Here is a 13,257-nt window from a genome sequence, read left to right as displayed (position 1 = left end):
TTAACCACTCAACTTTTAAGAATATGTATTTATCCACTAAACTATTAGAAATATAAATTTTAAGCTATTTCATCTGTTTTTATCGTTAAGTCCGCCAAATTTTGGAATTGCACAAATCACAAGACGTAACCAGATTTGGCAAATTTAACTGTGGAAATAGATGGAATGGTTTACAATTTACAATTTTCATAATTTAGTGGATAAATACACACTTTTAAAAATTGAGTGATCAAGAATCTACCATTTGAAAAGTTTAGCGACTATCCGGATAATTGCTCAAAAAAAAATTGATACATCATGCTAAGCAGTAAGCACTGGTCGATGCAAAGGAGGGTGGAGAAGGGTAGCTGTCGGTTGCAAAATGTAAAGTTTTTGTTTATAATTTCACGGAAATTAGACTTTCTCCCCCAAGATTTTTAGAAATCCCTATTTCCCCTTCAAATATTAAATATTTTCAAGTATATCCTTAAAAAAAATTAGACTTTGCCCCCAAACCTATTACAAAAATGTAGAAGTACTCTTTTTACATTTTTACAAAATCTCAATTTCTAGTTCCGCTAGCAAGTCTTACTTAAACTTCAAAAGAAAAAAAAGAGAAAAAGAACCTTACATCTATATGTCTAGCAAGAGTTTAGTATGAAGATCTTTTTCTACCGTGTACTTTATAAATATATCTGGATTATATTTAAAATCACGAAAATAATATACTCTTCAGGTACCAGCCAGCAATATCACTGTACAGGATTTCTTTTTTTTTTTTTTTTTTGTCGAAACGATAGATGTCCTATAACCTAATCTAGCCTAGTCTAAGGGGAAGGGGAGGGGGTTCGATGTGAGTACAGACTCCATCAATAAAGGTCAATTAAGACCGCCACAAATTGTGGCAAATTTGTGGGAGGCAGGGATTGAACCCCTGACCTCCAGCATCACCTTTAATGGTGATGACCACTGGACCAAATGGCCAGTGGCTCTGTACAGGATTTCGCTCGAGTAAATCTTTGACATGCTTTGCAGAAGGGGGAAAAAAGTTGTAGTTTTTACCTTTTTTACCTTGTAGCATAAAAAATAAAGTACGGATTTTTTTTTAAATTTTTTTGGGCAGGCTACACATGAGCCTAGCAATTGTTAGTCCAACCAAACTAAAATAGGACCCAAGACCAAAGAAATGAGAACAACTTAATGATGGAACATTTGCGAGTCTCCTTGTCAACCAAAAAAAAAAATAATAAACGTAATAATGGAATGGCAAAAACATCAGATGAAATCTTTCTCTATGAAGATGTATATTAGTACAAACTGAAAGGAGTACAGCTCTATCGATGCTTTCTTTATTATGGGGACGGAATTGCGTAATAATTGGTGTATAAATTTATGCTTTGTAATTTTTGCCATGGTGATATACTTATGTACAATATTTTCTATGAAGAAATTTAATGGGAGTTAAACTCTTGAAAAATTTGTTTTCAAGAATTTAATCACACCAAGAAATTTCAATTTTGATTAATCAAGGGGATAGGTTAGTCCAACAAGTATGGAGAAAATTCTACGGTTAATTGAAACCAACCACATCCAAAGAAAAGGGAGAAGAATTACAGATGACTAAAAACTTTTATGATCACGTTGATTGCGTGGCCAATCATGGCTGTTATCCAAGCCTAATTTTATAATTATGCACGCTACAAAAGTACAAAGCCTAATTTGGAGATAGAACTAATGCCACCCCGATCCACTTGTAGGCAGCTCCTGTTACTATGTTGTCTCATGTGCTGTGGAATTGACTCCTGACCAAACCGGCGCAGCGGCTGTGTTTTTGTCCTTCGCGAGATTGTGTCTTGCTACGAGTGTGTTTGAACAGGAGATTATTTGTCTAATTATATATGCTTATATCATTATTATAATTTTTAAAATATTTTTTTAATTTTTCATTATATTTTTATCTTACATACATCACATCACAAAAAGTGTTATAGTAAAAATATCTCAAATAATTTACAATCCAAACACATAGATAACAACCAACTTGCCTTAGGCTAAACATAAGGTGCAAATTTGATTATAAGTTAAAGGGATAATTTCATAAACCTCCCCTGAGGTTTTATGAAATATCACCTAGCTCCCTTGAGATTTTTAAAATCTCACTTAGCACCCCTTGAATTGACATTTTGGTAACATTGGAAGTCCTTCTAACCAAAAGTAATATTAAAAAATTCATGTTTGAGGAGAGAGATTATTTTAGTGCCTTTAATACCCTTAAGCTATAAAAAAATGAACATTTTACTAACTAAGAAAAAAAAAGTACTAAATTGGAACCATCTTAAAAGTGAGGAGATGAAAATTGGTAAGGTTTTATATTACAACCAGTAGTCACTTCTACAGTAGGAAGATATAGTAAAAGTAAATGCTATTTTTTAAACCATTTCTACAAATAGAATCCTTCATAGCGTTGAAGGTAATTAGCATGTAAAATCATACATTTGAGCAAAAAAAACTTAGTAATAGATGATATCCAACTTCAATATTATATAAAAAATTTACTCAAAATAGACAGACTTTTTTTATGGGTGTGAAATATGAAATTTTATTATAGAAAAAGTCAGAATTTGAAAAACTGTCAGAGTTTCAATTACTTTATTTCTCTTGCGCTATGCATGAATAGGAATAAATAAATAAATAAATAAATTTGTGAAACACCAAAAAAGGGAAAAAATAAAAAAAACCTGCAGCTATTCTTCTCCAAATGCATTGAATATTTCATTAATTAAATCCTATATCTCATTGGCATTTGCAATTCAATTATACATATATATATATATATGTATGTATGTTTGTATAGACATTGTTAAAGAAAAGTAGAAAATTTAGAGAAAGAAAAACAAGTTTAGAAAATTTAAATATGAGGGTATTATTGACAATTCACCACCTTTGATATTAGTATATGACCCTACTATCACTTCAAGGGTGCTAAGTGAGATTTTAAAAAGTTTAGGGGAGCTAGATGATATTTCATGAAACCTCAAGGGAGGTTTCTGAAATCATCCCTAAGTTAAAACGTTCGGCCTTTCTTGCAATAAAATCCAAAAAAAAAAAAAAAATTGCAGTGACGCATTTCTTTAGTCCAGATATAAGAATCTCTAGCCTCTTTGTCCCAGTTGAGGCCCCCAGATAGGAGTATTAAATTGTTCATACCAATAAATATTAGTAAATATAGATGAATGTCTTATAATTTGAATATGAATTTCAAATTTTACATATGTAATATACATCAAAATCTATTATCACGTATAATGTTACCGTAAAAAAATTTAATTTATAAATGAAAATAATAAATGAGTAATTTTAGTTCCTATAAAAGATCCCTTTTTCAAATTTTATTAATTTATAAGAACAAAATTTCAACGTTTTCAGGGCGGCTGCACTGGTTGGTTTCCCCGTTGTTCTCATGTCATGTACGACTGGCAAGACTCGATCCGTCAGTAAGCAAAACCTCCTACGACTTTGGCCAAAGATGTACTGCAATTCAGCCAGCAAAATCATTATCGTTTGAATTTTCTTATCTTCCAACGTTATTGTGGCCTCCCTTTCTTTTGAATTGTTTCATTCATTTCACACTTGTCCGAGTTGCAGGCAATTGATGTTTACATCTAGAACCCCTTGGCATGATGACTTTCACGCCTAACGTTAACCTGACGAAGATTACGAGGAAGCTAAGAGTGATTCCATTGGCTCATGCAGTTGGTGCGCTGATAGTGATTTTTCAGATCGATGTGAAATTGGCTTTTGACTGAGAAATTACGGTTCCTTTCGACTGGGCTTAGAATCAGATCACCAAAAGGCCTGCCTCAAACGGCATCCAGTGTAGTTTTTATTGAACGGAAGCTTGTGGAAATGACTCTAGGAGATTGACGGCTCCGATCCGATGGCCTTTGGCTTGTGGATATTCGAATTTTGCACGTCGTTCTCAATCATTTCAAGAAATCCCCGTCTGCAAAATAAACTGGGACATTTGTCTTGCAACTTTTGAAGCAGAAGCATCTTTCAAATCCTTGTCCATTTTATCTTGACTGCGTAAACTAGAAGGAAATAAGTCCTATTTAGGCTCGTTTGGAGTTACACAGCATTTACAAAAACAAAAAGGAAAAATAAAAAGCACTGAAATTACTTTTAGAGTGTTTTGTGACTTATTTTCTTTAGATTAAAGAGTCCAACTTTTGGTAACATAAAGCACTTTTATCGTGTCAAATCTGTTTCTTTATAAGTTACCGTAGCCTCAAATGTGCCTTTACTATTTTAACTTTACAGAAAATTTCATTGACAAAAGGACAAATCAATAGTGATGAGTGAAGGATTGCACCATAAACTGGCATTTTTTTTTATTCATGAATTTAAACCATATATCTTACATCACACTTAACTCTTCCGAGTGACATCAAATATCCAAAAATACAGTACTGTTAGGAATAAATAGTCTTTTTTTTAAATTAAAAAACAAGATCTTTCTCTACTTGGGGAAATTTTTTGGGAAATTTTTGAACTTGATCAAACGTGATGTCTCGGACAACTCAAAATTAGCATTAATCTAATTGACTATATATTGAGCTTCGTAACTTTCAATCTCGCTTATTATCATTCATTTGTCTGATCTCATCTGTTCTCGGCCTCAAAAGTTGCTTAAACAATCATTACGCATTCCGCACAATCAGCTTGTAGTGTATGTTCTTATGCAATAATTTACCATTATTGTTTGTCAATTCATTTTGATAATATAAAAAAATAATTAAAAAATATCTTTATAATGCAATTTGATAATAAATTTGTGAAAATAATTTGCTATCCATCCACACTCTTTAATCTATACTTCGGTTGTTAAACGTATGTAGTGCTGCAATAGATCAAGGGCTGAAACGATGTCCAATTAGCTGTCACTTATAAACCCAAACCCAATAAAGAAAGAGAATAAAGAGGATGGCCCTGACCAACAACCAATAAGACCAGGCCGAACCAAACAGCTAACCACTCGTGCGGGTGGCCCGCTTTCTCTTCTACATGAACAGGTGCTGATGTGGCCTACCCAATCATTGCAACCATTTCTCCACCACGTGTCCACGCGCCACACGTGCGGGTGGTTTGGACAGGTAAACGGGATTTTATTGCGCACCAACCGGCGTACTTTAGTAGACAGACCAGGAAGATGAAGGACCCGATACTTGTATGGCGGGAGTGGTTTCCCTTTTTTTTATTTCTTCCTATCTTTACAACCCGATTTGATTAGACATGAGATTTGTTTGGCAACAGCAGTTCAGAAAAGTCGACCCCAAGATCCTTTGATGAGACAAACATTATTGTGGATTCTACCATACAATGGAGGAAACAAACAAACGGGATTTGTGCACTTGACCCCCGGAAGAATGCTACTCCATTTGTTAGTAAAACCTACTACCCTAGCTACTTCCATGTCTCAAATTAGTATTAATTAAGCTACACATTTTTTTTGCTGCATAATAATGAAGCTTAGTGTGGGGATCATTGCCAACCTTGACTAAACCTCCTCGATTATTAGTCTTACTTGATAGTTGTCGACCCTCAATTATGTGGATCGTTGATCCACTCCAAATTTTTTCATTTACATTGCAAGATTAATTCAGAATTCATCTCGATTTTGTACCTCAGCGTCTCGGATCTTGCTTGCATACGTTATAATAAGTGATGACTACTGATGATTAAGTTAGCATATGACGCTGTATTAGTCCGAATTAAGATGAGATGACATATCGATATTAACTTTAGAATTTCATGTAAAGAATATCAACGTTGGAACATCCGTGATTATTGGTACTTAAGACAAAAAGTCATAGAGGTTTATTGGATCTAAAATGTACAGGAGAAATTTCACTCAAGTTGAAGGTAGCATATAATAACACTTTTTCAACTGCTGGTGTTGACAAAAATTGATTGTTATAACCTTTATTAGAGAATAGGATGCACGGCAAAAAAAAAAAAAGAAGAGATTGAAGTGGTATCCAGACGACGACGTACTAAAAAGTGTGAGACGCAGTCTAGTTGACAAAATGCTTCCCTTTTTTTGTTTTTTTAAAAAAAAAGTACTAATAAGTAGATAAAAATACAAAATTAATAAAAGCCTTGCTCTTTATTGTCTCTACCAACCAAACGAATGACCTAAAATCTATCCCACAAAAATCATAATCTAGTGGGTTCAATCCTATTCGAAATCTTTTCTTCTTTTATTTTAGTGTTATCTTTTTCCTTCCTATCTTTGAATAGACTCAAAGAATTAGTAGAGAAAAAGATACGAGTTAGGAAGGAGGAGGTGGCGGTGGAGGTTCAAACTTCGAACTTGATATGCCCCATGTGAGGTATGGAACTGGACATGGAGCTTCAAACAGGCTTTCCACCAAACTTCGCTGTGCACCCAATTTTTCTTTGGTATGTAGTGCTAGAAACCTATCATCATGAGCTAAACATAAAAAGGGGGAAAAAAAATAAAAGAAAAAAACTTGTCATCTATTCTAATTATACAATATTCGTTGGTCAGTAATAATATGCACTCGATATAATCTCAGTTTTCAGAGGGCCACTGCAATAAAGCGTGGGCCAAACGTTCTAGCTAGTTAAGGAAGAAGTTGTCGATAAGATAACTATGACAATCAGGATTGAGGTTGAGGACGGCTGCAAAATCCTTCAAGGTTCAGAAATTAGAATGAATGTGTTCAAGACGACGATAGCTCTAGCTGCCTGTCTTTCTCAATCATATCTGCCTGTATTTCATTCCATTTAATTGTCATGCAGAGGAGATGGATACATAGACCGGTGTTGGTCTTGTGATTTGCCATATTACGAAATGGACGTAGAACATTAATCCTCGTTACTCTCCTCCTTCGACAATAATGTATTTCCAGTACAGATCGATTTCAACTTTCTGGCTAGATTCTAATCTTTCTCTGTCATATCATCCCTTTTTTTTTTTTGAAAAAAAGTCCCCGTAATAAGTTGGTTGAATCATGATTCGTGAAGTTAAATAAAACGAAAAAGGAACAAGAGTTTGAGTACAGATATTAAACCATGATAGAGCCAAACGGCAAAAAGGAAGACATGCAGATATACAAAACAGAGTTGGATACAGTTAAAACATGAGCATACGGTTCATTTCCATCCAGACGGGGCGAAGTTTTTCAAGAATATGTGGCAACACCTTATGCTCTCAATCAGGAGTACTAATTAATCGGAAAAAGACAATAGATGATGAGAAAGATTTGGCTGTTTGAATTATTGTCATTTTTTTTGTTTGCTGTCCATGACAAGAAACTTCAAAGAATGCGGCTGCACAATGCACGCATAATTTTTTGTCTTTTTTTTTTTTTTAACAAAATATATACACTTAATGTAAGCCTATCTATTCTTCAGAAACTAGTTTGAGTAGATGCAGCATTAGCCGACAATGGATCATATCAACCTCTGGTTTCCAACACGAACCAAACGCCTGCATGACAAGTCGACATCAGCTTCTCTGAAACAAGAGCTAAAAAGCATGGAGGGTTGGAAAAGCATTTACTGTAATATTCAATGACCAAGAGAACAATTTTCTCTCCAGTAGTACTGAATCATAACGCGCAGAAGACACAGAAAAAAAAGGTCCACAGTATACAGCAGCATATATATACATCTCCGTATCACGTTCCATTCCTTAACCCCACGCATCATAATTTCACAAGGAAAAGAGACAGACAGAGAGAGTTAGCAATGATTGCGCACGCGCGCTAGTAATCTCTAAAAACGTGGCCGCATGATGTTCAGAGAATCGCAGGCAGTGCTCGGGCAATTGGAATCATTGCTCTTGCGCTTTCATCCCATACTCGTTGACCATTCTCGCTACTGAGATAAAACCCCCAACTTCTTTCTACATCGAATTCATTAAGCAGTGTTTTAGATTTTGGAGGTCCTCTTATCTCTTTTTGGATGGGATGATTTTTTTGTCGCTGTTCTCAAGGGTCCTGGTGATGTAGCAGCAAAAGGCAAACAGTGCATAAATGGACAGATATAATAATGCAAAGCTAGCTGCTTGTTTTGATGATGTAAATAATAATATGTTGGTCCACTTAATCAATGGAAATGCAGGCAATTGTCATCGAGTTTAAGACCCTATTTGACTAAGTAGTGACCGCTGTACGTACTAAAAAGCAGGTAACAACTGGCTAGAACTTAGAATTGCACGAGGGAGGGAGGGAAGGTTGGATTGAACGATCAATAAGACGGAAGAAACGATGGTAAATAGAGGTTCTTGAATTCAAAATTTTTTATTTATTTAATCTTGAGTGTAGCAGCACTGCACAGCTCCTTATTTCAATTTTACTTTTCGTTAAACAAAGCTAATCAGTTGGAATCAAGTTATGGATGTGTCTCGGATCTGTGCTTAAATGATTGTTAATACACCTTTTCTCGTACTTGTTGCATTTGTTCTGACATAGTAACATATCATGTATGAAGCCAAGTGCAGGTCACAAGCATCTTTTGAACAAAGAGTAAATTCCACAATGGTATTAACTAGATCGTGTACACCTCAACCTTTGTTATTATGTTTACCGTTGCAATTTGCTCCAACTTTTTCATAATTTAGATTTACAGCCTAACCGTGACAGTAAATTATTTGAGACAAACACCGCATTGACATATGTATGAGCCCCAACTGTCTTCGAAACCTTCCAAAATGAAATAATGCTTTGGTGATGCATCAAACTAGATTCGTCATAATCTTAAGAGCCCCAAAATTTTGCGGTTCAGAACACTAGTATTATAAGAAAAATGCAAAATAACACCAACAAAAAGAGTACTATTGTTAAGTTTATATGAACACAATGCACTAAGGCAGTTGACTGGAGTGGAAAACAGTGGGAGATAAAAAGTTAGCCTTTTAAGCTAGAAATTAACGTCACCAGGCATCTTTGGTTCTAGAGCCATCTGCCTTTTTTACTTTCGGCAACGTCAAATCCAACCCCAGGTGAAGTCCCACTTGAATTTCAGACCGTCAAGATTGACGCCGCTATAATTTTGGTTGAGACCTGAGACCGGAGAGAGATGCATGATGCAAAACCAGCATTCATTTCCTTTCCATGGTGTTAAATTCAGAGTCCAGTCGTGGGAGCAAATGCCTCAATGATGGCATCGACCTAATTATACATGATTTTGGAAGCCTATTACTATAATATGGCAGTTCTGTATTAGTTTACAGCTCAGTGGACTAGTATTGATAATGATTGCCCGATAATTTCGGCCTTCGGCACTAGTTTAACTGATTGTGTCATGTATTATCTTATCCATCACCTTTAAACAGACTCAGGACTCGCTAATTGGCCAATGTCCTCACCTGATTTTGCTTTATGTTGAGTTGTTAATAGAGACGTAAATCTTTGAATAGGTGAGAAGCAATAATGGAGTCTTTAAATCTTTGACTGAGCTGGACAGGGAACTTGCTCGAGAAACAGACGCAGAAAAGCATCAGCCATCAGTGTTTTGGATGACGATGATCTCAGTTTTGTATGGACATTAGTGGTCTACATAGAGCTATAAATTTCTTTTTCTTTTTCTTTTTTCTGAATTTTATGTTAACCCACACCATGTTACCGACCAACATCATTCTCTCAATACTAGCGCATGATCTTCTTTGAGATACCAGTCAAAATTGCCGAGCGTTGCTGCAATTCCAAATCCACTACAGGATAGATCAATCACCAAATACAATTCCAGCCACCGGGAAGGATACAGAAGAAATAGTAAAAGAGAGAAGGAAAGAGAGCTTTTCATTTTGAGGCAAATTCTTGAAAACTTTCAAGTGACAGTCACTTGAAAGGGTATACAAGATAATCAGAACATGATTTGCTGCAACTTAGCGGTACTTTACATTAAGACTCTTTCATGGTTTTCCACCAATAGGAGCATGAAGCTGGTCCCTATACTTTACTGTTCCCCTAATCACTTCACTATTCTGTTCTCCGTTGTAACTTTTGATTCAGGTATTCAAACATTAAAAAAAAAGAACTCACGCTCTAGTAATAGCAGCAACTAAAGCTATCTATATTCAGTACTTTCCCCATAAAATTAAGGCCTTGTAGAAGCAGATGGTAAAACTTACATGAAAGGAAGAACGGATGCAGAGAAGAAAGTAAAAGACCAAGTAAAGCCATTGCCTTTATTTACATGCCAACTCAATGTCGGATAATGGACATATGCTAGAAGGGGTTCCTTTCTTACCTTAGCACCTACTCTTGATATCTGTAAGAGGCTCTTCTCACAGACTATATATATATTTCGCCTGTTTGTCCTAACTTTTGATAAAACATCTAAACACATATCTCTGACTTTGAATCTATTCCTTTCAATAACATTGCAATCAACTGGAAGAAATTCTGAGAGTCATAAGACCTTTGTATACTCTCCTTTGAGAAGTTTTACAGGTAGAGGAATGAATTGCTTGGTAAAATTTCAAGGCTTCTTGAAGAAGATGGAGAGAGAGAGAGATCATTGCGCCACCGTCGTCACGAGAGGTGATAAAGATACCTGAACTAAGTCAGAGCTCTTAACACAATCAGCACCACGGTTCAGTCAATGTACCAGTCAGTCAAACTCGGCTCTGCAGCTACTGCAACAGAAGCGGTGATCAAAACGACAGTGGTAATAGTCTTTCTTTTTTCCTTGCAAGCACCTGCCGTGAAATTCTCAAGCGAACTGGAAGAAAAATACCAAAGCACATGATCACAAAAGAAACCCAGTAGTGTCTGAAATATAGGGTCACATATGATGATATGACAAGTGCACTGAACAATGATGCCCACAAGATGGCCACCATAACATCATCCCTGCAACAAACAGCCGCGTTACTTATGTATCGTACTGCAGATAACACTGCTAAATGCAAGTAACTATGCCTCTAAAAGATGGGGTTCATGGAGATGGTACAATTTGCACATAGTTCTAGCAGTCTATTATCTGAAGAGAAATGAGATGGTGCACGAATCTTGAGACAACACAGTCAAACACAAAGTATTATCAATAGCAGAATAACGTAATACATTCATTATATATCAACTTAAGCAGAGACCTTTGAATTGCCAAAATGGTGTTCCACAAAGCTGAAAGCATCCATAGACCATATAGAAGAGGAACCAAGTTAATACTTATTTATAATCACGAGAAAAATGTCCGCTGAAAAAGCATTGAATATCTTGGGCTATTCTTTCGAGGAAAATTTTCTCAAATGGAATAAGATGAAATGTGAATTCCATTTCAGTACCCTGAAAGGGAATAAATTTCCAGTTCAAAGCAACTAATGGTCCTAACAGGGGAGAGAGATATTCAGATAGGCTTGTTTCTTTAGCATGGAACAAGGACTACTGGAGCTTCAACAAGGCTCATCCATCAATCATATACCTACTAACAAGCAGGAATGTAAAAAGTTGCTCTAAATTTCCAACTTGCTTTCTATTTGAAGGAACATATTTTCCTATCCATATCAAGTTTTACATTAACGACCATTTTGTCCTCCGCGATTCTGTCTGGATTAAAAGTTTCACTGCAACTGGCACTCAAGCAAGGAATTAAAGAAAGTTTTAAAGGAATTATTGCAATGATTCAGTTATCCACTCGAGGGAATTTCCCTGTTCCTGATGTTTGCTTTTCTAACTCTTCCACACAATCTACCCAGCTTGAACTGACAAAAGATAATCATTTACAAATAATCCCGGAAAGACATTTTTAGTCTACATACTGGATTACAAAATAGCTCCACGAAGTTCAGATGATTAAAGCCGGATAGAGTTTCCAGCTGTTGTTCCACTACAGCCAACTTCCTGCTAATACTAGTTTATTGAATATGCTAATATGCACACAAGCTCTCTCTCTCTCCAAAAAAAGAAGGCTTATTCATCTAGTAGTTTCAGGCTCAATATCCAACTATAGTTCTATGTTTCTACTCAACATAACATCGAAATTCCAAAAGGGCAAACCTAGAACACAGGTTTTCTACGACTGCAGAATGTGAGAAAACGAGCTACAGTAAATACATACTACAGTGGGGTGTTCCCAAGCTGACAAACTTAACTCCATTAAACTTTACTACACCTTCAGACGGCAAAACAGCAAAAACAAAACCTAATGGAAAAATTCAATCTTGTCAACTGATTAAAATGCCCTTAGCCAGAATCATATCAAGAAAAGAACAAACTCCACTTAAACAATGTCCGACATATTAAAGAAAAGATCAATCCAACCAAATTTCAGGGCACATAATTGGGAAGAGCGAGGAAAGCGAAGAATAATCACAAGTACCAGGTTGTGAGGAGGGGTTTGGGAGAGAAGACGGTAAGAGCGGGACATTTATGCTGGGATCGGATCTGGTAATCACGGAGTTGCTCCACCAGTTTAGACCGAGTGATCATCTCTCTCTCTTGAAACGACCCACCCACACAGCATATAATTATTGTCTTTGTCACCTTCCCACCGCTTTGCTGCTTCACCTTCCACAAATTCCAGATATGCGGGCGGGCGCTGTATAATCTAAGCCTCCGTCGAATTCAATTTCCAATACAATACTGGGAATTTAGACAATCTGAGGAGCTTTGTAGTTCGTTTCCCTACTAAGGTGGACAGCTCAGCTCTACGAGGCCTCTACTGGGTAACTCGCGTGCTTAATCTTTTTTTTTTTTTTTTTTCCCCTTGGCTTTTATTTTTTATCTTTTTTTTAATTCAAAAAAGAGGGATTAATCATTAATGGGGGCTGAATGCCGTCATCGGGGATTAAAAAGGAAAAAAAAAAAAAAAAAAAAGCGCTCGCCCTCACCGGCTTGAATGCAGACCGAGTTCCAATTAAATCATAGTAATTGAAAATTAAGGGGGCTATTTAATTCAATTAAGCAAAAGCTTGGTTGCACCTAGTGACTGGCCTATTTTGTACCAAGGCGGTCTATTTTGTTAGTAAATTTTATCTGTAATGAAATGAATTACTCCTATCATCTAAGAATTTTGAGAGAGATAAATGATGGTAAGGAATTCGTGCTGGTTGAATAACGATTTTGATTGCAACTAAATTCGTGATTCCCGCATGTTTTCTGTTTCTGTTTCAACGTTTTTACGTTAAATTTGAGCACAAGAATAATTATACTTATAATTTAATTAGTGAGTTTTAACGTCCCATTGATTTCTGAATCCCCAGCCCCAGCCCCAGCCCCAGCCCCGGGAAGGAGTTAGAGAGAG

General features: G+C 36.0%; 1 long non-coding RNA gene across 1 annotated transcript; it reads right to left on the bottom strand.

The window, feature by feature from the left end:
• Positions 1-10,172: 10,172 nt before the first annotated feature.
• On the bottom strand, positions 10,173-13,245 carry LOC140011138 (uncharacterized). The gene is made up of 2 exons (XR_011818389.1): positions 12,334-13,245; positions 10,173-10,865 (listed from the first exon to the last, which is right to left on the bottom strand). It is a non-coding gene; the product is annotated as an uncharacterized lncRNA (long non-coding RNA).
• Between the last annotated feature and the right edge of the window lie 12 nt (positions 13,246-13,257).

The sequence above is a fragment of the Coffea arabica genome, chromosome 7e, assembly GCF_036785885.1.
Source record: "Coffea arabica cultivar ET-39 chromosome 7e, Coffea Arabica ET-39 HiFi, whole genome shotgun sequence".
Lineage (NCBI taxonomy): Eukaryota > Viridiplantae > Streptophyta > Magnoliopsida > Gentianales > Rubiaceae > Coffea > Coffea arabica.
This window is presented reverse-complemented; position numbering and strand designations above follow the sequence as displayed.